This window comes from Podarcis filfolensis (assembly GCF_964270895.1).
Source record: "Podarcis filfolensis genome assembly, chromosome: 2".
Classification (NCBI taxonomy): domain Eukaryota; kingdom Metazoa; phylum Chordata; class Lepidosauria; order Squamata; family Lacertidae; genus Podarcis; species Podarcis filfolensis.
In genome coordinates, this window is record NC_139605.1 from 106,606,997 (window position 1) to 106,630,526 (window position 23,530).

Here is a 23,530-nt window from a genome sequence, read left to right on the forward strand (position 1 = left end):
GCTGGACCATAAAGAAGGCTGATCGCCGAAGAATGGATGCTTTTGAATTGTGGTGCTGGTGGAGACTCTTGAGAATCCCATGGACTGCAAGAAGATCCAACCTCTCCATTCTGAAGGAAATCAGCCCTGAGTGCTCACTGGAAGGACAGATCGTGAAGTTGAGCCTCCAATACTTTGGCAACCTCATGAGAAGAGAAGACTCCCTGGAAAAGACCCTGATGTTGGGAAGGATGGAGGGCACAAGGAGAAGGGGACGACAGAGGACGAGTTGGTTGGACAGTGCTCTCGAAGCTACCAGCATGAGTTTGACCACACTGCGGGAGGCAGTGGAAGACAGAAGTGCCTGGCGTGCTCTGGTCCATGGGATCACAAAGAGTCGGACATGACTAAACGACTAAACAACAACAAACCCATCTCTGGCCTGTACCACTTCATACCGCAGGTGGGGGATTGAACAACTGAATGCTTCTCCATCTCTGTAATTCTCTCTGTATAAAAAGCTAGCTCTTAGGAGACAGAATCCTGACCTCATTTTCTTCCCAACCTGGCAGTTTCTGACCTGCAGCAATCTTGGTGATTTGTTGTTGTTTTGGTGAGGAGGAACATTCATTCAAGTGAGATCCTTGGCAGTCTGCAACATTTATATGGCGTTCTCCATTTGCCAAATGTTCACCCAATATTTGATATCTGCATTTGACATCTGATGTTTGAAATCAATATCTGGTAGCATTTAACAACACTTGACAGTTGGCAAGCAGCAGCGTTTAGTGCACGGCACTGTTTACTGATTCACAATGGGATTTGAAACTTGACAGTACTTGACAGCTGACAGTTTATCCGATTGCAAATTTGACGCCTACCGAAATCATAACAATCAAGAGGTGCCAATGTATTTAAGGCTGCAATCTTGTGTGTGTGGATTACCTGGGGAGTAAGTCCTATTGAACCTAATGGGGCTTACTTCTCATAGAATCATAGAATCATAGAGTTGGAAGAGACCACAAGGGCCATCGAGTCCAACCCCCTGCCAAGCAGGAAACACCATCAGAGCACTCCTGACATATGGTTGTCAAGCCTCTGCTTAAAGACCTCCAAAGAAGGAGACTCCACCACACTCCTTGGCAGCAAATTCCACTGTCGAACAGCTCTTACTGTCAGGAAGTTCTTCCTAATGTTTAGGTGGAATCTTCTTTCTTGTAGTTTGGATCCATTGCTCCATGTCCACTTCTCTGGAGCAGCAGAAAACAACCTTTCTCCCTCCTCTATGTGACATCCTTTTATATATTGAACATGGCTATCATATCACCCCTTAACCTCCTCTTCTCCAGGCTAAACATGCCCAGCTCCCTTAGCCGTTCCTCATAAGGCATCGTTTCCAGGCCTTTGACCATTTTGGTTGCCCTCCTCTGGACACGTTCCAGTTTGTCAGTGTCCTTCTTGAACTGTGGTGCCCAGAACTGGACACAGTACTCCAGGTGAGGTCTGACCAGAGCAGAATACAGTGGCACTATTACTTCCCTTGATCTAGATGCTATACTCCTATTGATGCAGCCCAGAATTGCTGCCACATCACACTGTTGGCTCATGTCAAGTTTGTGGTCAACTAAGACTCCTAGATCCTTTTCACATGTACTGCTCTCAAGCCAGGTGTCACCCATCTTGCATTTGTGCCTCTCATTTTTTTTGCCCAAGTGCAATACTTTACATTTCTCCCTGTTAAAATTCATCTTGTTTGTTTTGGCCCAGTTCTCTAATGTGTCAAGGTCGTTTTGAAGTGTGATCCTGTCCTCTGGGGTGTTAGCCACCCCTCCCATGTGTTCTGAGTAGACACATGTACCAGGCTTGCACTGCATCACACTTAGCCTTGAGGTAGAATTTAAATTTGAATGTTGCATTCAACATTTGAATGTCTAAACTAAAAAATTTTCATTGCATTGTAAGGGGTTGGACTAGATGATCCTTGGGGTCCCTTCCAAATGCAAATTCTATGAGTCGGCAAGATTTTGAACATTCAAAAGATATACCAGTACCCAGGTGGCATTCTACTGATGAGTCCCATCAGCACAACAAGTTCTGCTTGCAAAAGCAGGACCCCCCTCTCTCCTTCTCCCACATGCAACCTCTCCAGAGAGCAATTGCAGTGTAATGATTAGAGTGCTGGACCTGGAAGACCAGGGTTCAAATCCCCACTTGGTGTCAGGCTTCAGAGAATTGGCTTCCTGTTAGAATTCCTGTTCCATGATTGCAGTCATGGGATTTTTGTCTATCACATGACGGTGTATGTTTGACTCCACAAAGTGGGAAATGACAGAGACAGGATGTTTGTGTTACTGTGTTCCGTAAAGTGGGACTATTGTCCTTTGTTCTCTTTCTTTGCTGTCTGATGCTAGAGAGAGAGGGAGCCATGTTGCAGTGCTCCGTGTGTCTTTATATGTAAATACAGTGGTACCTCGCAAGACGAAATTAATTCGTTCCACGAGTCTTTTCGTCTTGCGAGTTTTTCGTCTTGCGAAGCACGGTCAAGTCGCAACTGCACCTCTTCAAGCGGTTTTAAGAAAAAGGAAACAAACTTGCAAGACGTTTTCATCTTGCGAAGCAAGCTCATAGGGAAATTCGTCTTGTGAAGCAACTCAAAAAATGAAAAACTCTTTCGTCTTGCGAGTTTTTCGTCTTCCGAGGCATTCGTCTTGCAAGGTACCACTGTAAAGTAGATTAGCCAAAATGCTGAGTTGCTGAGGTCTGTTACGCAAGCTGTGAAGACTGCGGATCCCTAAGTGTGCTGATGTCTGTTGGCATCGGTCGCTGTGATGTTCAGGCATCACGAACGAGCTCCTGAACGATTGACCAGGAGGGAGGGAATATGCCAGTTGGGCATGTGTCTCTGCCAGGGTCCTACTCGAGAGAAGGACGAGCTCCTGACACTTCCTTCCCTGTGGCAGTAGATAAGCAGAACAAAGAAAAGGGAGTCTTCCTACCAGTTAGAAACTTTAATAATCACAGTAGGAGAACAAAGAACCCATCTCCTAGAAATGGCGGTGCTCCCAATTAAGGGTTCCACCCCTTACATCCTTATTAATCCACGTCACTTCTACGTCTTGTAATCTGAGCTTGTCCCCTCTGTGCTTTGTGTGCTTTCTGTTCTGCCACTTTCTCAGCTCTTCTTGACCTTGGGAAGAGCGGATGAATGCTGTCCAGAGACCATGAATCTGTTAACCCTCTCCCTCCCAGTGTTTCTTCTCCTAGCTGTTCCCCATCCAGTATTTCCCAGCTTCTGCCTTCTGAACTGTGTCCCTCTGCAAACCACTGTTCCAAATCTATACTGTCCTCCTGCTCCTGGGAAGATTCAGGATCAGGATCAGGGGGAGGGGGTGGCTCCCACCATTCCTGCTCAGTGCAGCCCTCCTCAGCCCGTTCCCTGACACTTGGCCATGATTATCACTGGGTGTCCTTGGGGCAGTTGCCACCTCTCAGACTAACCTACCTCAAAGCTTTGGGATCTGAGGCATTAACTTCTATAGATGATTGAGGCGCCCCATTGCGACATCCTGATATTAAGCACATGACATCACAAGGAGCCAGAGGGCAGAGCTGAATGCCTTCTGAACATTGAGGCCCCCCCAAAAAATAATAATTGGGGGGGGGGAGTGCCTCAGTTCCCAAGAGCTGGTGCCTATTTTTGGGATTAAATGAGGAGGGGGAAGAATCACGTCCAACACCTTAACCTCATTGGAGTAAAAGGTGGGTAATATAAATGCCATAAACAAATAAATCTGTTCCAGAGAATTTGAGGAATCCTTAGAGGCTATTTATGGAGGACAGGGAGAGAATGTTCCGCTGCCCAAGCAGAAATCCTTGTTCTGAAGGAACATTTGCCTTAGCACTCGTATGTTGAGTTCCACCCACGGTCTGGAGACATACTCTGATATTATGGCAATAGAGGGACAAACTAAACAGCTGAGAGAGTGAACAAAATTGCTACTTCACATGTGGGAAAGATGGGGCAGGGAGAGGCTTTCTTTATTAGTCAAACACTTTGCACGCATCCCTCCTAATCTCTACTCCTAATTGTGGCAAATCCTTCTTATATTAGCTTCCTAATGCATTAGACAATGCCCGAGTCTAGCCTCCCTCCTGGGATGTTAGTGCTCCATCAGTGTTTGGAATTACTTATGAAATAACTCTGCTATTTAACAGAGATTAAAGTGAAGCCTGGCAGGGATCATGTGCATGTTCGTATTATAATAAACAGATCCCTTTCTGGAAAGACGGTGAACTTTGCAGAGGAGCATTATGTCAATAACATGGCAAGACCCGCCAAGGGTCTTTTCAACGCCGTTCTCTGTAGATTGTGGGGGGTGGCAGCTGGCTCGGTTTCAGCACTTTGTAATTTAAGGACAGGATTATGTGTCCAGAAACGCTCCCGAGCAATTAACGGAACTGCTCTTTAGGGAAGGCTCAGTGTACTCTGCTAAATATGCTGGAAATTATCCACGATCCCTTAAGGCTTCTGCTGGAACAAAAGCCAGATTTAGATCCCAAACTTAATAACGTACGGTAGGATAAATCTTACGGCCGCTTGACAGCAAGATCTCTCACCTCTTTGCCTTACGTTAACATCCCATCCAACTGCGTAAGTTTCTATTAGCACATGACTCGAGTTAGGGGATTAGAAGTGAAACATTTAGTTTAATTCTTCTTTGCCCTGCTGGTGAGAAATGCCATGGGGGTCTAGATGGACAAGGCAAGGCTTTGCAGTTGGCCACAGCATATGCCTGGAACATTCAGACAGACTGAATGGGCCTCACCAAGAAACCAAACAGGGGTGCCATCTCAGGATTGTGTGTGTCCGCCACTGTAACGTGGATGTGTGACCTGCACGTGTTTTGGAGGAAATGCGACTGACATCATGCAACACGCGTGCGCCCCCCCCTGCCTCACTGATGCGGTCCTAAGGAAAGTAGAGCAATACGTTTGGCACCAGTTGGGCTGCAGGAGTTGCCAGAAAGAGGTGTACAGTGGTACCTCAGGTTAAGAACTTAATTCATTCTGGAGGTCCGTTCTTAACCTGAAACTGTTCTTAACCTGAGGTACCACTTTAGCTAATGGGGTCTCCCGCTGCCGCTGCACCTCCGGCGCATGATTTCTGTTCTCATCCTGAAGCAAAGTTCTTAACCCGAGGTACTATTTCTGGGTTAGCGGAGTCTGTAACCTGAAGCGTCTGTAACCCGAAGTACCACTGTACAAGGTTGCTATCCAACTGTCTCCACTCTGGATTTGTTTAGGGTTTGCTCCATAGCTTTTTCTTCTCCTGAAGATATCCCACAAGGCAGTGGGAGTTTAGGATCAGAGTTTTCCATCTCCTGTATGGGTTACCTTCACAGGCTGATGATCCCCATCTGTACCTTGCTGCCAGTGTACACGTTCTAAAACTGACAATTTCACTTTCTCATTTTTCCATGTCCAGTTCACTACCTTTCCATGCATTTTTAAAGTCCTTAGGAAAATTCATCAGAATTAATTTCTCCTAACATACCTTTTTTTTGGGGGGGTGGGGCCCTGCAAAGCAATGTCCCCTAATAAAATGCATCATTTTCACAGACTTGAGCATTTTTTGATGCATGCTTTACCCTAACACAAGGGATGTGGGTGGTGCTGTTGGTTAAACCACAGAGCCTAGGACTTGCCGATCAGAAGGTCGGCGGTTCGAATCCCTGCGACGGGGTGAGCTCCTGTTGCTTGGTCCCTGCTCCTGCCAACCTAGCAGTTCAAAAGCACGTCAAAGTGCAAGTAGATAAATAGGGACTGCTCTGGCGGGAAGGTAAATGGCATTTGTGTGCGCTGCTCTGGTTCGCCAGAAGCGGCTTAGTCATGCTGGCCACATGACCCGGAAGCTGTACACCGGCTCCCTTGGCCAATAAAGTGAGGTGAGTGCCGCAACCCCAGAGTCGGCCACAACTGGACCTAATGGTCAGGGGTCATTTTACCTTACCCTAACACAAGCCTTTTCATACACACAACTTACTTAGAGAAGTGCATTGCAAAATTCAGAAATGTGCACATTTGGAGCGAATGCATTTTGTGTATCATTTCATAAATTGCAGATTAGGTAAATGTGCCTCTGGATGCAAACTCCTAGAACCAAGGCAGCTGAAGAAAGGACAATTCAGGCAGTAAGAAGCAAGGCAGACAGAAGTCATCGCCACGAGCAGCACTGGTCGATTCCATATTTCCGGTATTGGGAAAAATATTTGCTCTAAGGCTTACAAATCCTGCCGGACTTTCTGTTTACATGTGTATGTAATACACCGCATGGCTAAGGACAGGAGGACGATGCTCAAATAACCAGCTACATCCTGCAGAAGGCTTTGGGTTGCCTTCTTTCATCTACGCCTCAACAAACCTCAAGCTCTCCTCTCCTGGGGTGCTGCTTGTTCACCTGCTACCTGACCCTGCTGAATTTCCTTTGCACGCACCTTTGGGGGGCTGTTCCTTCAACAAGATTTGCTGGCTCTCAGATCTCTGCATGCAATTCCGAGAGACATCCTGTGCGTGGGCACATATTTGCTTCTCCCGATGTCCAAACATGCTTCTTGGAATGGAAAGATTTGTAGATCACACGGCGCTGCCTCTGACTCTCCATGCTGTTCACAACATGTTGTCCCTATACAAAATGAAGATTTAGTCCACTGACGTCAAATGCCACTCCAAAGTCTGTTCAATAGAATCGTCAGGTACGTGGATGACAGGCACTATATTAATAATGCTAATCAGAGAATTAATGAATAATTGGAAAGTGGGGATGGGTGGAAGGCCAAAAACATAAATCCCATAAAGATAGAGAATTATTCCCAACGTACATAAGAGAAACAGGGGGAGAGGGTTAACAGCTTTCCCATGTGATGTGCCATTTTCAGTGCTGGGTCTGAACCACACTGAGTCAATGATTATCTGATCTTCCACCGGACAGAAAATTAAGACCTTCCTGGTAGACCTTGAAGGATGCTGCATGCTTGTTTTGAGAATAGCTACGTGCAAGACAGGTCTTCTTCCATATATTTTATGCCATTGCTGCCTGTATTTTTCTTGATTCATTCAGCTTGGAGACAGATCCCATTGGCTTCTCTTGTTCCGATTGCCATCCCAGACCCTGAAGGTGCCGGACGAGCTGAATTAAGTGGCACTTCTTCTCGTGGTCCCCTTGTGATGAAGATTGCTCCACTATAAACTAGGGCAAACTTATCTTGCACTATTTCATGTGGTGACCTTTAGAGCAGACAGCCCCCGAATGATTTTCAGTCAGTGCTCTCTGGGCTTGATTTAGAAGTCCATTCTGAAGGTAAAAAGGCCAGCGCATGGAGCCAAGTCATTATTTTGCACTTCTACCCAAATTGGGCGGATAACAAATACCAAAGTAGGTCACTTGCTGTGTGAAGTTTGTGCTGAGCGACACAGTCAGCGTTAACTTGCAACAGAGGAATGAAATAAAATACAATGGGGGGGGGGGCAAGAGGATGAGCAAGAAGAACGAAGGAGGCGGGGAAATATCAGTCCTAACCGTGATTTTATGCAGAGCTTGTGTTTTGACATGCCATTTCAAAAGTAGAGTTGGGTTTGTATGTATCCTAGGGTTGCCATGGGACGCGGGTGGTGCTGTGGGTTAAACCACAGAGCCTAGGACTTGCCGATCAGAAGGTCGGTGGTTCGAATCCCCACGACGGGGGGGGGGAACTCCCGTTGCTTGGTCCCTGCTCCTGCCAACCTAGCAGTTCGAAAGCACGTCAAAGTGCAAGTAGATAAATAAGTACCGTTCCGGTGGGAAGGTAAACGACATTTCCGTGTGCTGCTCTGGTTCGCCAGAAGCGGCTTTGTCATGCTGGCCACATGACCCGGAAGCTGTAAGCCGGCTCCCTCGGGCAATAAAGCGAGATGAGCGCCGCAACCCCAGAGTCAGCCACGACTGGACCTAATGGTCAGGGGTCCCTTTACCTTTACCTTAGAGTAGCCATATGTCAACAACTTTGCATTGGCCAAAAAGAGCTCAACGACTTTTGTGTCCATATTTTTGAAATATGGCAACCCTAATACATATCCTGCTGTTCCATGTTAGTGCAAAATATGGTATCACTGGGCACAGTATCCAGTTTTGGAAGTAATCTCAGCTTTCACCTTAAAGGCAAAGTTTCTAGCCCTCGTGGAACATGTTTGAAGGTATGTGGGCAAAGCCAGGTGAAAACTGTGAAATCAGAGGGGCAGCTAAAGTAGAGTTTCAGGAGCCTGAAATGAAGCATTAGTGCATTAGTAGGAGACAGAAAAGTGCAGATTTACAGTTTGAGCCTATGGCTGTGTCCTCAGAAATGAGTCCCACTGAATTTGATTTGATTTGTACTTTCTCAAGTTGCAAGAAAGGCGATTCCTATTAAACATCAGGAAAAACTTTGTGGCAGCAAGAGCTGTTTGACAGTGGAACGGTCTCCCTCTGGAGGTTGTGGACTCACCTTACTTGAAGGTTTTAAAGCAGAGGCTGGATGGCCATCTGTCATGAATGCTTTAGTCGAGATTCCTGCATTGCATGGGGTTGGACTAGATGACCCTTGGAGTCCCTTCCAACTCTAAGATTCTATGATAATGTGACTTGTTCCCAAGAAAGAGTGCAAAAGCTTGCAGTCTAGATGATATACGATTTAACAAGCATCCTTCTGCACCATTTGCATATTTCCTCCCAAGATGCAGAATTCAACTTTTCTTGATGTAGAATTTTGAGTGTCTGGGTTCAGCTGCATTTTTAAAAAAGCATGGAGTACACACAGCCAATGTCTCATATCATTTGCATATCCAGCCCAAGAGGGGAAAGGTCAGTCCTTTGGTCAGTCCTGGGGGCTAGAAAGCTGGGGGTGCATTTGACCCCTGGGCCTGTTTCCCACCCTTGTTCAAAGAACTAGAATATTTTTAATATTCTGTTGGGAGCCACCCAGAGTGGCTGGGTAAACCCAGCCAGATAGGCAGGGTGTGTGTGTGTGTGTGTGTGTGTGTGTGTGTGTGTGTATATATATATATATATATATATATATGGATCAGATCATATATATAATTAGTATTATTATTATAGTGGTGCCTCGCAAGACGAAATTAATCCATTCTGCGAGTCTCTTCTTCTTGCGGTTTTTTCGTCTTGCGAAGCATGGCTATTAGCGGCTTAGCGGCTTTAAGAAAAAGGAAACAAACTCGCAAGAACTCACAAGACGTTTCGTCTTGCGAAGCAAGCTCATAGGGAAATTCGTCTTGCGGAACGACTCAAAAAACGGAAAACTCTTTTGTCTTGCGTGTTTTTCGTCTTGCGAGGCATTCGTCTTGCGAGGTACCACTGTATTATTATTATTATTATTATTATTATTATTATTATTATTAAAAGTCTCCTGTGAGAATTACTGTTTCTTAAATGGTGTCTCTTTCCATCTTCTAATCTATTTCTGTTCACATACTTTCTGGAGGTACACAAGCGCAGCCATCTTCCACTGTGCTTAATGAGCATTACCTTTCTGCAAGATTCCCAGATATTTCAAATAAGGCATGTCAACAAATGCACCTCGACTCAAGAATTTCTGTTCTCTGTTTCTAGCAGAGTCAAAGCCTCAGAGAGCCATGCATGTTCTTCTGTGCAATGGCAGACAGGGGTGGGGCACAACAATCTAGCAATCAGGTTTCCCCTCCAAAATCAAGTCCTACGTTTCCTACCTGAATCAAAGCCACTCTCGAAGGATGTTTTCTTCTGCCGACTGTACTTGAAATCTACTTGAAATTGAACCAGTGAGCCCAGCGGTGCAGGCAAAGAAATAAGCTCTTAATAATACAAGAAGCAGAGCGGCTGTGTGCTCTCACAGTTAGATACAGGTTAGCACCATGGAAAGTGTCATGGTGTATCACAGCATCGCTGATGCTTATGAGTCAGACTTGAATTTTGGGGCCTTCCTGTGTTGTTACTGCTCAGACAAATGCCTATTACTGTTTTCCCTTCTCCTCCATCTCCCTGGCCTTCATTGCATGTTTGTTATTTTAACCGGCAACTTTGCTTCCTCTCCCAGCCGACCTCCTCATAATAACAGACGGGTTCATTGGTGAACGCACCAGCCTTCAATTTTTCTGAGTTGCTGCCTCCCTTTCATACTCCTTTCCCAAATCCCTCTAAAGTATGCTCCAAAGCCAGAGTAACCATAAAGCCAGAGGTCAGAGTGTTAGACTAGGACAAGAGAGACCAGGGTTCAAATCTCCATTGGCCATGAACCTCACCTTGTGACTTTGGACTGCTCACCGACTAATAGCCTAATTTAATACCCTCCAGCCAGTGGCGTAGCGTGGGTTGTCAGCACCCGGGGCAAGGCAAGTAATTTGCGCCCCCTAACCCGTGGATTTGCGCCCCCTAACCCGTGGATTTGCGCCCCCTAACCCATGGATTTGCCCTAACCCCAGATGTTGCGCCCGGTGCGGCCCGCCCCCCCTGCACCCCCCACGCTACGCCACTGCCTCCAGCACTCCTCAGATGAAAATAAGGACATTTCTTATTCCCCCCACCCTCAACAGACACTCCTTGACCACCTATTTTTGGTGTCCCACCCCCCACAGAACATTTCCTATCAGAAGATGCAGCACACATGCCTTCCACTGTCCTGGAAAAACAACAACCCCTAATCCTGATTTTATTTTATTCTTTGGTAGATTTACAAAAAGAAAAAACACACACCAAGAAAGCAGAGCAGCACTGGCAGGAGAAATAGAGCCATTTCAGGATCAGATCAGAAGCCGGGATGGCTTTTGTAATTCCGGGACTGTCCCTGGAAAATTGGGACACTTGGAGGGTATATTATTTACCTCACAGGATGGTTCTGAGAGTGATATGAATAAGGGTAGGGCCATGTTCTCCACCTTGAGCTCCTTCGAGGAAAATTGGGATATAAATGCAATAATAAATACATTAAATAAATACAACTTGCTAAATGAGGAAGGATATTGTGATTAGCCAGTTGGCTTAGATTTCCCTGATGAAAGGCCTTGCAAGCTTGAAACCAGAGATAGGTAAATCCGTGGGGGGTTTTTTGTTTCTCTTAGTCTCTCCTTCTTCCAGTCTTAAATTCAGTTCTCCAGATTGCCACACCAATGAGCAATCTGTCCTCATGAAAATTCACCAGGATTTTAGAGCAAATTTCTCCTAATATACACCATCTTATATGTAATTTTGCCTTAGACTTGGGAGATATAGGACCCCTGGACGGTTAAGTCCAGTCAAAGGCGACTATGGGGTGTGGCACTCATCTCACCTTTCAGGTCAAGGGAGCCAGCGTTTGTCTGCAGTCAGCTTTCTAGGTCATGTGGCCAGCATGACTAAACCACTTCCGGCGTAGCAGGACACCATGATGGAAACCAGAGCGCACAGAAACGCTGTTTACCTTTCCATTGCAGCGGTACCTATTTATCTACTTGTGCTGGTGTGCTTTCAAACTGCTAGGTTGGCAGGAGCTGGGACAGAGCAACAGGAGCTCAACTCGACGTGCAGATTCAAACCACCAACCTTCTGATAGGCAAGCCCGAGAGTCTCAGTGGTTTAGACCACAGCGCCACCTGTGACTTGGAAGATACAGTGCTACCTCGGTTTTCAAATGTAATCTGTTCTGAAAAACCATTCGGCTTCCGAAATGTTTGAAAACCAAGGCACAAAGGACTGGCTGCAAATGCAATTGAGAAAATCAAAAAACACACAGCGGAAGCTATTCGACTTCTGAGGCGTGTTCGAAAATGGAAGCAGTGACTTCCAGATTTGGGGCGTTTGGTTTCTGAAATGTTTGGCAATAGAGATGTTTGAGAACCAAGTTACCACTGTACCTTGAAATTGCACGAAGCCAGAGAACTTTCACCTGAGTTCATAGCACTGGGTCCATAACACAGCAACAAAATTATAAATTATGAGGGAATCTGTTCCCCTCTCACTATCCTCAATCCATGTATAAGGGGTACAGATTTCTGTTTGGACTGGGGATCTGAGATACCTGCTCTAGGTGACTCCCCCCCTTCTCTGGTAGCCATTATGCTCTGGCACCCGCAGTACATTTATCGAGATATGAACAACGAAATCTTGCTTTTTTTAAAGAACCCAAAATGCAATATGGTTTCTGAGGCTCCAAAGTGACAGAGAGTTCTGACTTCAAAACTACTTTGTTGTGCAGGATATTTCTCCAGGTAGCTCATTAACAATTCTGTGAGGAAAAGTCGATGCTGGCCAATCTGTTCCCAACTGTTAGCTTGTTCCTTTAGAGAACAGCAGTTGAGGGAAATCACTGTTTATTTGTATGTGACAGCCATTCTGCCAAAAATAAAAAAACGACGTAGAAGAAGGACGTGTTTGATTATGTAGAATTCCTGAAGGGGAGGTCCGCCTTCCCCATCCAGAACATCTTCTATCAAAATCAGATGCCAGTCAAAAGCAACACTCATGTCTCCAAGGTCCCATTGGCCGTGATAGATGGATATTTTAACAGCATTAGAGTGAGCACTTGGCAAGATGATGACATGTTTGTTGAGAGCATCTTCAAGGCTCTCTTAATCTGAGTAGATTAAGGCAAACCAAGGCCAAGATTCTTTTCATAATGTATTTAAACAGCACCTATTTGTGGTGTGTTATAATGCCTCCAAAACAAAGGCCAATTTTGCACACCTTGGAGTGATTGAGCCATACATCATGTATATAAAGAACCAGAAAGGGGAGTAATGAAAGAAAGCTCAGGGGACAAGGAGACAATCTGAGTCTTGGTTGCCCTTTTGCTATGACAGATTTATTGGCCCTCAGGCAATTTTCCAAGATGAAGACCAATCCAATCCAACCCAATCCAAATAACTTTATTGTACTAGCCATTGGCCATGACAAATCTGAATCAAAAATAAATACAAGAGAAAGGGGTGTTACACCACAAATAGGGGTCTCTATTTAAATCTTTGCGTCTCCCTTACATTTCACTGCTATATGGTCCAGAGTCTTCTTCCTGAACTTTTTGTCCACCAAAGCAAAAAGGGTGACTTTATGAATCATTGAAGTGTTCGCATCGCTAAGAAGCCATGGGATCTTCTCGGCCAGAGAGAGACATCTTTCCAATACGGACGTTAAAGTGAGAAATTGCCTCCCGGGTCCAATGTATAGCAGGCAATATAGTAAATAGTGCAAGATGTCTTCCACCCATGGTTGCCCACATATTCAGAGTCTGTCTTCGTATGGTACCCAGTTATAATAATTAATAATAATTTATTATTTACACTCCGCCCATCTGGCTGGGTTTCCCCAGCCACTCTGGGCGGCTCCCAGCAGAATATTAAAAACACGATAAAACATCAAACATTAAAAACTTCCCTAAACAGTGCTGCCTTCAGATGTCTTCTAAAAGTCAGATAGTTGTTTATTTCTTTGACATCTGTTATGTCATCCATCAAGGATGGCGGAGGGCATAGCTCAAGACGAAGACCAGATATGAACCAAAATAAGCCACTGATTCTTGTGAACATTGCATATATAGTGCCCTCTCTGTCGGTTTCTAGCATCTTCTTATAGGATGGAGAAAGACCCCCTTTTCAATTTGCTGCCAGTCCGTGTAGACAATACTGAACTAGATGGAGCATCATTCTGTTTCGGTTTAAGGCAGCTTCCTATCGTTCCAGACATATTTTTTAGAACTCTCTAGAGACCTCCATAAGGGATGCGGGTGGCGCTGTGGGTTAAACCACAGAGCCTAGGACTTGCCGATCAGAAGGTCGGCAGTTTGAATCCCCGTGATGGGGTGAGCTCCCGTTGCTCGGTCCCTGCTCCTGCCAACCTAGCAGTTTGAAAGCACGCCAGTGCAAGTAGATAAATAGGTACCCCTTTGGCAGAAGGTAAACAGCGTTTCCGTGTGCTGCTCTGGTTCGCCAGAAGCGGCTTAGTCATGCTGGCCACATGAACTGGAAGTTGTACGCCGGCTCCCTCGGCCAATAAAGCGAGATGAGCGCCACAACCCCAGAGTCGGTCACGACTGGACCTGATGGTCAGGGGTCCCTTTACCTTTTACCTAGAGACCTCCATAAATGATCGTGATAGGTTGGTTTTTTCTCCCCCCTGTTGTAAACTGAACTGTAATCTAAAAGCATAGGCCTGCAGTATATCCAAGGTACTGTAACTGGAAATTTGCCACATCCCTATTTTATATGTTTGATTTTCTGCAAATGAATTGGCCATATATATTTGATGGCTTTTGATTAGAACATCACTGAAACATGTAGGAAAAGCCCCCTGTGTATTATGAAAAGGGTATTGAAGAACAGGTTAAGAAAGCATATAAAGCTGGCGAATAGTGCAGTAAAGATCATAAAGAGGTTATAGCTATGTAAAGAGCCTGAGAAAACTGGTTTTATAGTCATTAGGGAAATGATAACATAACTTCCCCAAAAGCGCACACCTTTAATTACTTAGTATGCAGCGCAAGCTGGGTTACAGCTTGAGAGTTTGATTTATTTTCGTGTTTGCCAGAATAAAGCCCCCTCCCTGCTTTTATCATGAACGATTCGGCAGTATGCACTCAAGAATGTTGAAATCAAGAATGCTTTCGTTTTGAACACAAGCTTCTAGCTCTCATGATGTGTAGCATTTAAGCTGCAGTCCTACACCTACGTTCTTGGGAGCAAGCCTCATTGAACTCAGGGGAATTTACTTCTGAGTAGATCTGTATAGAATTTCTATGTTAATGTGTATGTTATCCTTGGAGAATCAGTGGCCTGCATACCTTGTTTACTCTGTACTCTGTACTCTGTACTCTGAGGGTGTAATCCCAAACTCACTTAGTAAGGAAAAAGCCCCATCATCAGAGAGGACTTGCTTTTAAATACAGTGGTACCTTGGTTCCCAAACACTGAAAACCTGGAAGTAAGTGTTCCAGTTTTTGAACCTTTTTTAGAAGCCAAATGTTCAGTGCAGTTGTTGGCTATTGTTTCCAGGGTGCCTGTTCCAATCAGAAGCTTCGCCTTGGTTTTTGAACATTTCAGAAGTCAAATGGACTTCCGGAATGGATTATGTTTCACGCTTATGTTTTTGCTATTTATTTTGCATCTTTGTTTTGGAGGCTTTTTCGGTTAATTTGTTTTTGTGACTGCGTCGAACCCAGTTCAGCTACTGATTGATTGACTGATTGTGTGACTGCGGAAATGGATAAAAGCCCCCCATCCAAACAATGACTATCATCAGTGTAGGTAAGAAAAAAACCACAACCATTTTAATTTTAATCATCTACAATACTGTCTTATTTATTTTATAGTACAGTACATTGATTATTGCTTTTATTTTATGGAACAATGGTTTTGCTAGATAGTAAAATTCATGTTAAATTGCTGTTTTGGGGTTGTTTTTAAAAGTCTGGAACAGAGTCATCCATTGTGCATTACTTTTTATGGGAAAGAATGCCTTGGTTTTGGAACGCTTTGGAACTACCAAGGGCCTTCTCGGTAGTGGCACCTGCCCTGTGGAACACCATCCCACCAGATGTCAAAGAAATAAACAACTATCTGACTTTTAGAAGACATCTGAAGGCAGCCTTGTTTAGGGAAGCTTTTAATATTTGGTGAATTATTTTATTTTAATATTTTGCTGGAAGCTGCCCAAAGTGGCTGGGGAAACCCAGCTAGATGCGTGGGGTATACATAAATAAATAATAATAACTCTTCTTCTTCTTCTTCTTCTTCTTCTTCTTCTTCTTCTTCTTCTTCTTCTTCTTCTTCTTTTGGGATGGACTTTCAGAATGGATTAAGTTTGAGAACCAAGGTACCACTGTATATATGTTAGGAGTGAGCTGACATGCCTAGGCTCATGCTGTTAACCAGGGTTTTCCCTCAACTACTTCAACCTGTTCCTTCTATCTACTTACAGCTAATTCATATTTACATTTGGGAACTGGTTTAGGGACAGGAGCTGTTTAGTTTCTGGTGTTTAATGGAATCAGTACCGTTCTGAATACTGTATTGTAGAATATCAGAGAAGGCTTGAAAATGTACCTCCTTTAGAAGCAACAATTTCTGTCATGTTCACAGGGATACAATTTCTAATTCAGTAAATAACTTCAAGGATAGATATGTCCAAAGGCACTTCCTCTCTAGTTACTGAATTCTCTTGGCGTCTTTTACACTTTTGCTCCCCCTCCCTCTCAAGCCTTAAGGTGTTGTCAGCTATAAATCTACAATCACTCAGTTAGGTTGTGAATATGAAATATGGACTGTTGGCACTCAGGAGTCTCTTCCTGCATTTCTGAACATTTGCAATGGGACTTTCAACATTCTCATATGATAGTCCTTTTTTTTTAAAAAACAACAACTTTCACTAGGTTGAATGTTCATAATCTGTTCAAAATTTTGGGAACGATGACATCCATGTGTGAATGATGACATTTCTAGATTAATTTCACGAACACTTGAAAATACATATAAATTTCTCACTTTTCCATAATCACCAGTTGGAGAATTCTGGCAGAAATGGAAACAGGAGCAGAAATTGCTGATGTTTGCTTATTCATCCCATGTCCAGAACGAAAATAAATTTTGAGAATGGAATTAAAATATACTGTTGTTGTTGTTGTCAGTCCACAAACAATTGATTATTTTCCCCTTCCCATTTGTATTCTGTTTCCTTTGCACGAATGGTGTGGAATAACATAGGCAATTACACAAAGCCGTTCCACTTCCGAGTGGGATGGTGTTGTGGTCAAATCACGTGGCCTCCACACACAGTAGGGGTTGGTGAAGCCCCGTGTCATGGCCCCCGGACGGCTAATCCAGTCAACCGGGGGAGCGCGGCTTACCCCTTTTTAAACTGCAGCACTGCAAGGGGATCTCCTTCTTGTTCCAGCTTCCGCAGATCTTCTCCTGCATTGTTGGAGTGGCTTCTGCTACAGAGCGACCCATCGATCCTCCGCTCCACTCAGACGAGCCTCTGAGTTTGTATTGTGTGCTTGTGTGTGAGCAGTAGTTGGGGGAGGGATCGGTACGGTGTCCACATGTTGTTATTCAACATAAAGGGGAGGCCTTGGGGTCCTGACACACAATTAATTGCATAAAGGTAAAGGACCCCTAGGGACACGGGTGATGCTGTGGGTTAAACCACAGAGCCTAGGACTTGCTGATCAGATGGTCGGCGGTTCAAATCCCCGCAACGGGGTGAGCTCCCGTCTTTCGGTCCCAGCTCCTGCCAACCTAGCAGTTTGAAAGCACGTCAAAGTGCAAGTAGATAAATAGGTACTGCTCTGGCAGGAAGGTAAACGGCGTTTCCGTGCGCTGCTCTAGTTCGCCAGAAGCGGCTTTGTCATGCTGGCCACATGACCCAGAAGCTGTACGCCGGCTCCCTCAGCCAATAAAGTTAGATGAGCGCCGCAACCCCAGAGTCGGTCATGACTGGACCTAATTGTCAGGGGTCCCTTTACTTTTAAAGGACTCCTGGATGGTTAAGTCCAGTCAAAGTTGACTATGGGGTTGCGGCGCTCATCTCGCTTTCAGGCCGAGGGAGTAGGCATTCATCCACAGACAACTTTCCGGGTCATGTGGCCAGCATGAGGAAACCGCTTCTGGTGCAATGGAACCCCGTGACGGAAACCAGAGCACACGGAAACGCTGGTGGCACTGTGGTCTAAACCACTGAGCCTCCTGGGCTTGCCAATTACTGGTAGAAGGTCGGCGGTTCGAATCTCCATGACGGAGTGAGCTCCTGTTGCTCTGTCCCAGCTCCTGCCAACCTAGCAGTTTGAAAGCATACCAGTGCAAGTAGATAAATAGGTACCATTGCAGCAGGAAGGTAAATGGCATTTCCATGCGCTCTGCCACACTGGACAGTGAGATAAATAAAGTGAGATGAAGCAGTTTTTGATGGAAGATGAACTGCAGAGGAATGGAGGATGGCTGCTTGAGATGAGTATGGGTCAGAGTGGAAATTGGTGACAGCCCCTTTTAGAAAACAGTCAATGTTCATCAGTTTGCACCTCAAGAAATTCCTCTAGGATTGTTAGTGTTCACATCTGAATGTGGACGTTCACCAGATCTCAGACATTCACTATGACCTATGTACACATTCTGGATTAGACTCTCTGCTAGTATGTCTATGTTCATGAGAGTTTCATCTCTCGTTTCAATGAATGGCTATAAATGAGTTGAGAGGGAGCTCAGCATCTTTAACTGGACCAAACTTTCTTTAAGATCAGCAAAGTGCCTGGCAGAGAGGAGCAGCTTAAAGTATTTTATTTTTATTTATTCGAACAAACAACTGTTGCTGAGACATTTCATTCCGAATCTGCTAGACAGAGCCAGACAGAGGATGAAGACAGGTGGGTGTCCTGTCCCCGCAACATAAATCCTGGCTACACCCATGCAAACATCCTGTTGAAATTGTATTTGAAATTCTCTGAATTATTGTTGTTTTCTTAACAGTGCAGACACAGTGACCCTGATTAAGTAGGATTAACTTACATTTCACACTTCTATTTTTTTTAAAAAAATAATTTTTATTAACTGGCCAATCACATCAAATTAAATCACATCACATAAATTCCAAATTACAAAGCCAAATTTTTAAATTTTGTTGGGGGAACCCATACTTCAAGATCCAAAGGGGGATTCAGATCATCTTCTTATTACTGCGTTAATGTCCAAATCAGTCCCAATCAGTCCAAACAAAATTCATAATTCTATCCAGTCTTATCTTGGTGTTTCCACATCATATCTTGTTCAGATAATTTCTATTTTTCCTTTACGATCTCTTCTGTTAGTCTCCTTAAGCCGATAAGCAAAATAATAATCCTGTGTAGATTTCCCGTTCCTCCACTAAGTCCAGATGGTTTCCATATATCTCCTTCGTAGATAACATCGCTCTTTCCATCATAAATTTGGCATTTGTCGCTCTTAAGTCCCACCGAGAAGTTGATCCACGATATGTAAACAACTCTATTTCTCTCTTTCTCCTCCCAGACCCAAGAGCTCCAACAATGCCTCCCAAAATGGCGATGGCATTTTTAACTGCGTCATTCCAAAACTCTTAGCTTTCCAGCTTCATCTTGAAACATTGCTTTGGTTCGAAAGTTTATCTCCACACAGCCTTAAATCCACAGCTTAAGTCCTTAGTTTCTGACTCATTAGGGGAGGGGATTCTTGTTAAATCACATAAGAAAAAGGAAGGCAGGTTTTTTTCCCCCTCCCCCCTCAGTCATACCGTATCTTGACGTATCTTCTCATATTTTATTCTTGTCTTGTTATCAGAGATCTCTTCTGTCAGCAGTCTTTACTCCCCTTTTTCCTTGAAGCATGTGCAATTTATCTCGTCCAAATTGTTTCTTTTGAAGATGCTTGCAACTAGCGGCGTGAATCAGGGACGGTGTCCAGGAGTGCCGGAATCCCACAGGACGGCTTTGTGCCTAGTGCCCCCACCCCCACAAATTCGGGGGTGGTATAGGGCACAGCAGGCAAGGGCCGTCCCCCCCACAATCCTGGGGGGGTTAAGGAGGCTAATTACCCCCATCATAGCCTCCAAATTACCTCGTGTGGGTCGGAGAGATGTTATTGTCAGCCATCTTCCGATGCGCCACCTAGTGGCCCCCCTACATTTCACACTTCTAAACATATCAAATCATGGAGCTGGAAAAGACCACTGCTATATTGATCATTGCAAAATGTTGCCTGTCGCTGAACATTCAGGCCATTTCATTTGATTTGTGGCATCAAAAGGTTGCTACAAGGCACCTTTTCAGGCAAAAAGGATCTGAGTCCAAAATACACACAGGCTCCTCCCCAGATTTTAAGCAGTGCTGAAACTCTGATCATGTAGCATGATTCTTAAGCGGATGGCATCACTCACCTGACATCTAGGGAAGAAGCAGTAGCCAGGGAAAATAAAGGTTCTAAATAGGATTTCCAAAAGTACAGATTCTTAAAACCTGGGCTTTGGGGTGGGACAGGGATGGGGAAAATCTTCACTCCACCAAAAGAGTTTCATGGGGTGGGGGACCCCCTACACTTTTTAAAAGGAGAATATTTGATGTGGCTCTTCATCCTTGCGTGATGAGATCAAGACACATTAAGCTAAAATCTTATCCAGCATCAAACATCAAACCACTGGACCACACCAAAATTGCAGAGAAATGTTAGCTGGTGGGATCTCCTCCCGCATCAAAAATGGTCATGAGAATCAGGCATAAACTTGGCAAAGTGGAAGGAAAAGCCTATAGAGAAGTATCAGGGTCTGAGGAGAGGCAATATTTTAAGTCATGGGTAGGCAAACTAAGGCCCAGGGGCTGGATCTGGCCCAATCGCCTTCTCAGTCCGGCCAGTGGATGGTCCGGGAATCAGCGTGTTTTTACATGAGTAGAATGTGTTCTTTTATTTGAAATGCATCTCTGGGTTATTTGTGGGGCCTGCTTGGTGTTTTTACATAAGTAGAATGTGTGCTTTTATTTGAAATGCATCTCTGGGTTATTTGTGGGGCATAGGAATTCGTTCATTTCTCCCCCCAAATATAGTCTGCCCCCCCCCACAAGGTCTGAGGGACAGTGGACCGGCCCCCTGCTGAAAAAGTTTGCTCACCCCTGTTTTAAGTCATGCTTTTTCTTCATGATCTGCACTATATGTTGTTGTTGTTGTTGTTTAGTCGTTTAGTCGTGTCCAACTCTTCATGACCCCATGGACCAGAGCACGCCAGGCATTCCTGTCTTCCACTGCCTCCCGCAGTTTGGTCAAACTCATGCTGGTAGCTTCAAGAACACTGTCCAACCATCTCGTCCTCTGTCGTCCCCTTCTCCTTGTGCCCTCAATCTTTCTCAACATCAGGGTCTTTTCCAGGGAGACTTCTCATGAGGTGGCCATGAGACTATATACACTACCCTCCACTGCACTATCTACCCTCCCCTAAAGCAATGGAATGTAAAGTTTTTGGGAAGAGCGGACTTTAAAGATACCTCTTTGCGTTGGATTTGTTTCATAACTAAGGACTTCGCCTGAAAGATAATGGGGAGTAACAACCTTGAGGGACTTTTGAGGGATTTTGACCACCCCCTGGAAATCCATATTGTGAATAAAAATAGTAAAGAAGAAAAGATTGGTAACAACTGGATTGATTGTCTGTTAAGCACTCAGAAGCAAATAAACTGTGAAGTTGGATGTAATGGAACTGAGGATTGGCAAGATGGACTGCAGGAAGATTTATTAGTTTGGGGGGGGAAGGATGGAGAGGAGATGTGCTGGTCCCGGGGGGTTACCGTGCGGCATGGTCCGAGTCCAGTCCGAGGTTGAGGGTGTGGTATGGAGGCTGTCCGTCAAGGTTGAAGCTGGGTCCAAGGCAAGGAGTCAGGTGAGGTCAGGAACTCTGGCAGAAGAGCAGGACAGGGTGCCAGCAGGAACAGGCTACCAACAATGTTGCTCCCGCAACCTGGGACTGGGGCTGGCTGGCTTTTATCTGCCCCGAGGCATAGGGCGGACCTGGTCCACAGGTGACTCACCTCTCCTGGCCTGGAGGTGAGCACTCCTCTTGCGAGAACTTAGTTCCCTCCACCTCTCTGCCCTGAGCCTCTGCAGCTCAGGAGAGGCTGGAGGATTACCGGACCCAGAGGCAACCTGACGGGGCTGAGAGTGGAGCCCCTGCAGGCAATGGGTCCTCCATCACCTCAGGAGCCAGAGCAGACTCAGCTGGTGCCTGCTCCTGAGGATCCGGCACAGGTGAGGACCCTTCAGGTTCAAGCCCCAGTCCTGGCTCAGCTGGTCCTGGAGGCGGGGACTCCTGTGCAGGCTGCGATTCCTCAGGTTCAGCCTCTGAATCCAATTCCCAGGCCATCATAGGAGATATGGATTTTGTTGAGATTACATCAGCCCACCCACCTGCCTTGAAGCTTGAAGTTGGGGATAAGAACAGTGAAAGGGACAGGATGGGCCACAATGTATACCATCTTGATGGTTTCTGAGACTTTCAGACAGAGAAGACGAGATATGGAATATGTTTATTTATTAATGATTTATTACTGAGCTGGTTGTATGTAAAATTGAGCATTAAATTTGGTGAAATGTGAGTGGTGGGTGACACTGGGAGACTGGCTGTGTGAGAGTTGGAGAAATGTATATTATATATTTATACAATAAATAAATTCTAGGGGTTTCATTTTCACCCTCTGCACACAGCACCAATGAGGCTGAGTTGTTTATTACTGGGGCCAGATGTCAGAAAGCAACATTCAAGGCCATGTTAGGGAGGAATGTGTGCATGTTGTTTGGGAGGAAGCAAGATCTGTTTTCCCCAGGCAAAGTGTTTCTCAAGAGGCATCAGAAGGAAATGTCTCAGAATTGATGAATGACTGTTATAGATAGATAAAAGAGGATTTACTTTACTCGACTATTTTGAGGACAGGTTATAACAATGCATAAAAGCCATGGCAGAAATTGGTAACTGAACAGGGGATGTGTAGGGAGAAGAAATGAATGTATTTTGAAATGATAGTTGGAAAAGCTATTTTATTGGGAGCAGCAAAGCAGGGAGGAAAAATGGATGGGACATCTGAGCAGGTGGGAAGTAAGCTTTTAAATTTGTATAGAATTTGTGTGAATTTGGTGACAATTTGTTAAAAATCATGGAAAATCAATAAAAATAATCGGTACAGGAATGTCAGGGTCTTCCCAGTCAAAAGAGGTGTTCAGCCATTATATGAATAGGGCAGGTGGTTTATGCCTTTCTTTCATTTCTTAATGGAGCAAGTAGCATTTCTTGCCACTTTGTTGGCTTCAAGACTGTAGGGCTATTTTACACCTCATAAAAAATGTTAATAAAACTACAAAAGAGAAACATTCATTGCTGTCCTTCACAGTTATGTTTTGGGTCAGTAAGAACGTCCCTTACAGTGGGGCTTCTTCTTGTAAGAAGGTGATAGGCAAATGTTGGCATGTACAGCTTGAAATGGCAAAAGGCTACACAGTAAGACACGTCCTACAGTGGAACCTTGGGTTACAGACACTTCAGGTTACAGACTCTGCTAACCTAGAAATAATACCTTGGGTTAAGAACTTTGCTTCAGGATGAGAACAGCAATCGCGCAGCAGCAGGCCCCATTAGCTAAAGTGGTACCTCAGGTTAAGAATAGTTTCAGGTTAAGAACGGACCTCCAGAATGAATTAAGTTCTTAACCTGAGGTACCACTGTACTTTTTAAAAAGTTAAATGACCCTTGGACAGTTAAGTCCAGTCAAAGGCGACTATGGGGTGCAGCGCTCATCTCACTTTCTGGGTTAGGTAGCCGGCGTTTGTCCACAGGGTCATATGGCCAGAATGACTAAACTGCTTCTGGTGCAAGAGAACACCATGATGGAAACCAGAGCGCATGGAAACTCCTTTTACCTTCCCACCGCAGCGCTACCTATTTATCTACTTGCACCCGCGTGCTTTTGAACTGCTAGGTTGGTAAGAGCTGGGACAGAGCAATGGGAGCTCACCCCGTCACATGGATTCGAACCACCGACCTTCCGAT

The 23,530-nt window shown here is 44.9% G+C and overlaps 2 long non-coding RNA genes across 2 annotated transcripts in view; both read left to right on the forward strand.

Moving 5' to 3' along the window:
* Positions 1-3,586: 3,586 nt before the first annotated feature.
* Positions 3,587-9,818, forward strand: LOC310755733. The gene is made up of 3 exons (XR_014544485.1): positions 3,587-3,738; positions 6,102-6,731; positions 9,617-9,818. It is a non-coding gene; the product is annotated as an uncharacterized lncRNA (long non-coding RNA).
* Positions 9,819-10,801: 983 nt separating this feature from the next.
* The window catches only part of LOC310755768, a 29,212-nt gene continuing 16,483 nt past the window's right edge, over positions 10,802-23,530 (forward strand). The window contains exons 1-2 of the long non-coding RNA XR_014544527.1: positions 10,802-10,850; positions 13,048-13,148. This is a non-coding gene — a long non-coding RNA (uncharacterized lncRNA). The remainder of the gene's footprint in view (positions 10,851-13,047; positions 13,149-23,530) is intronic.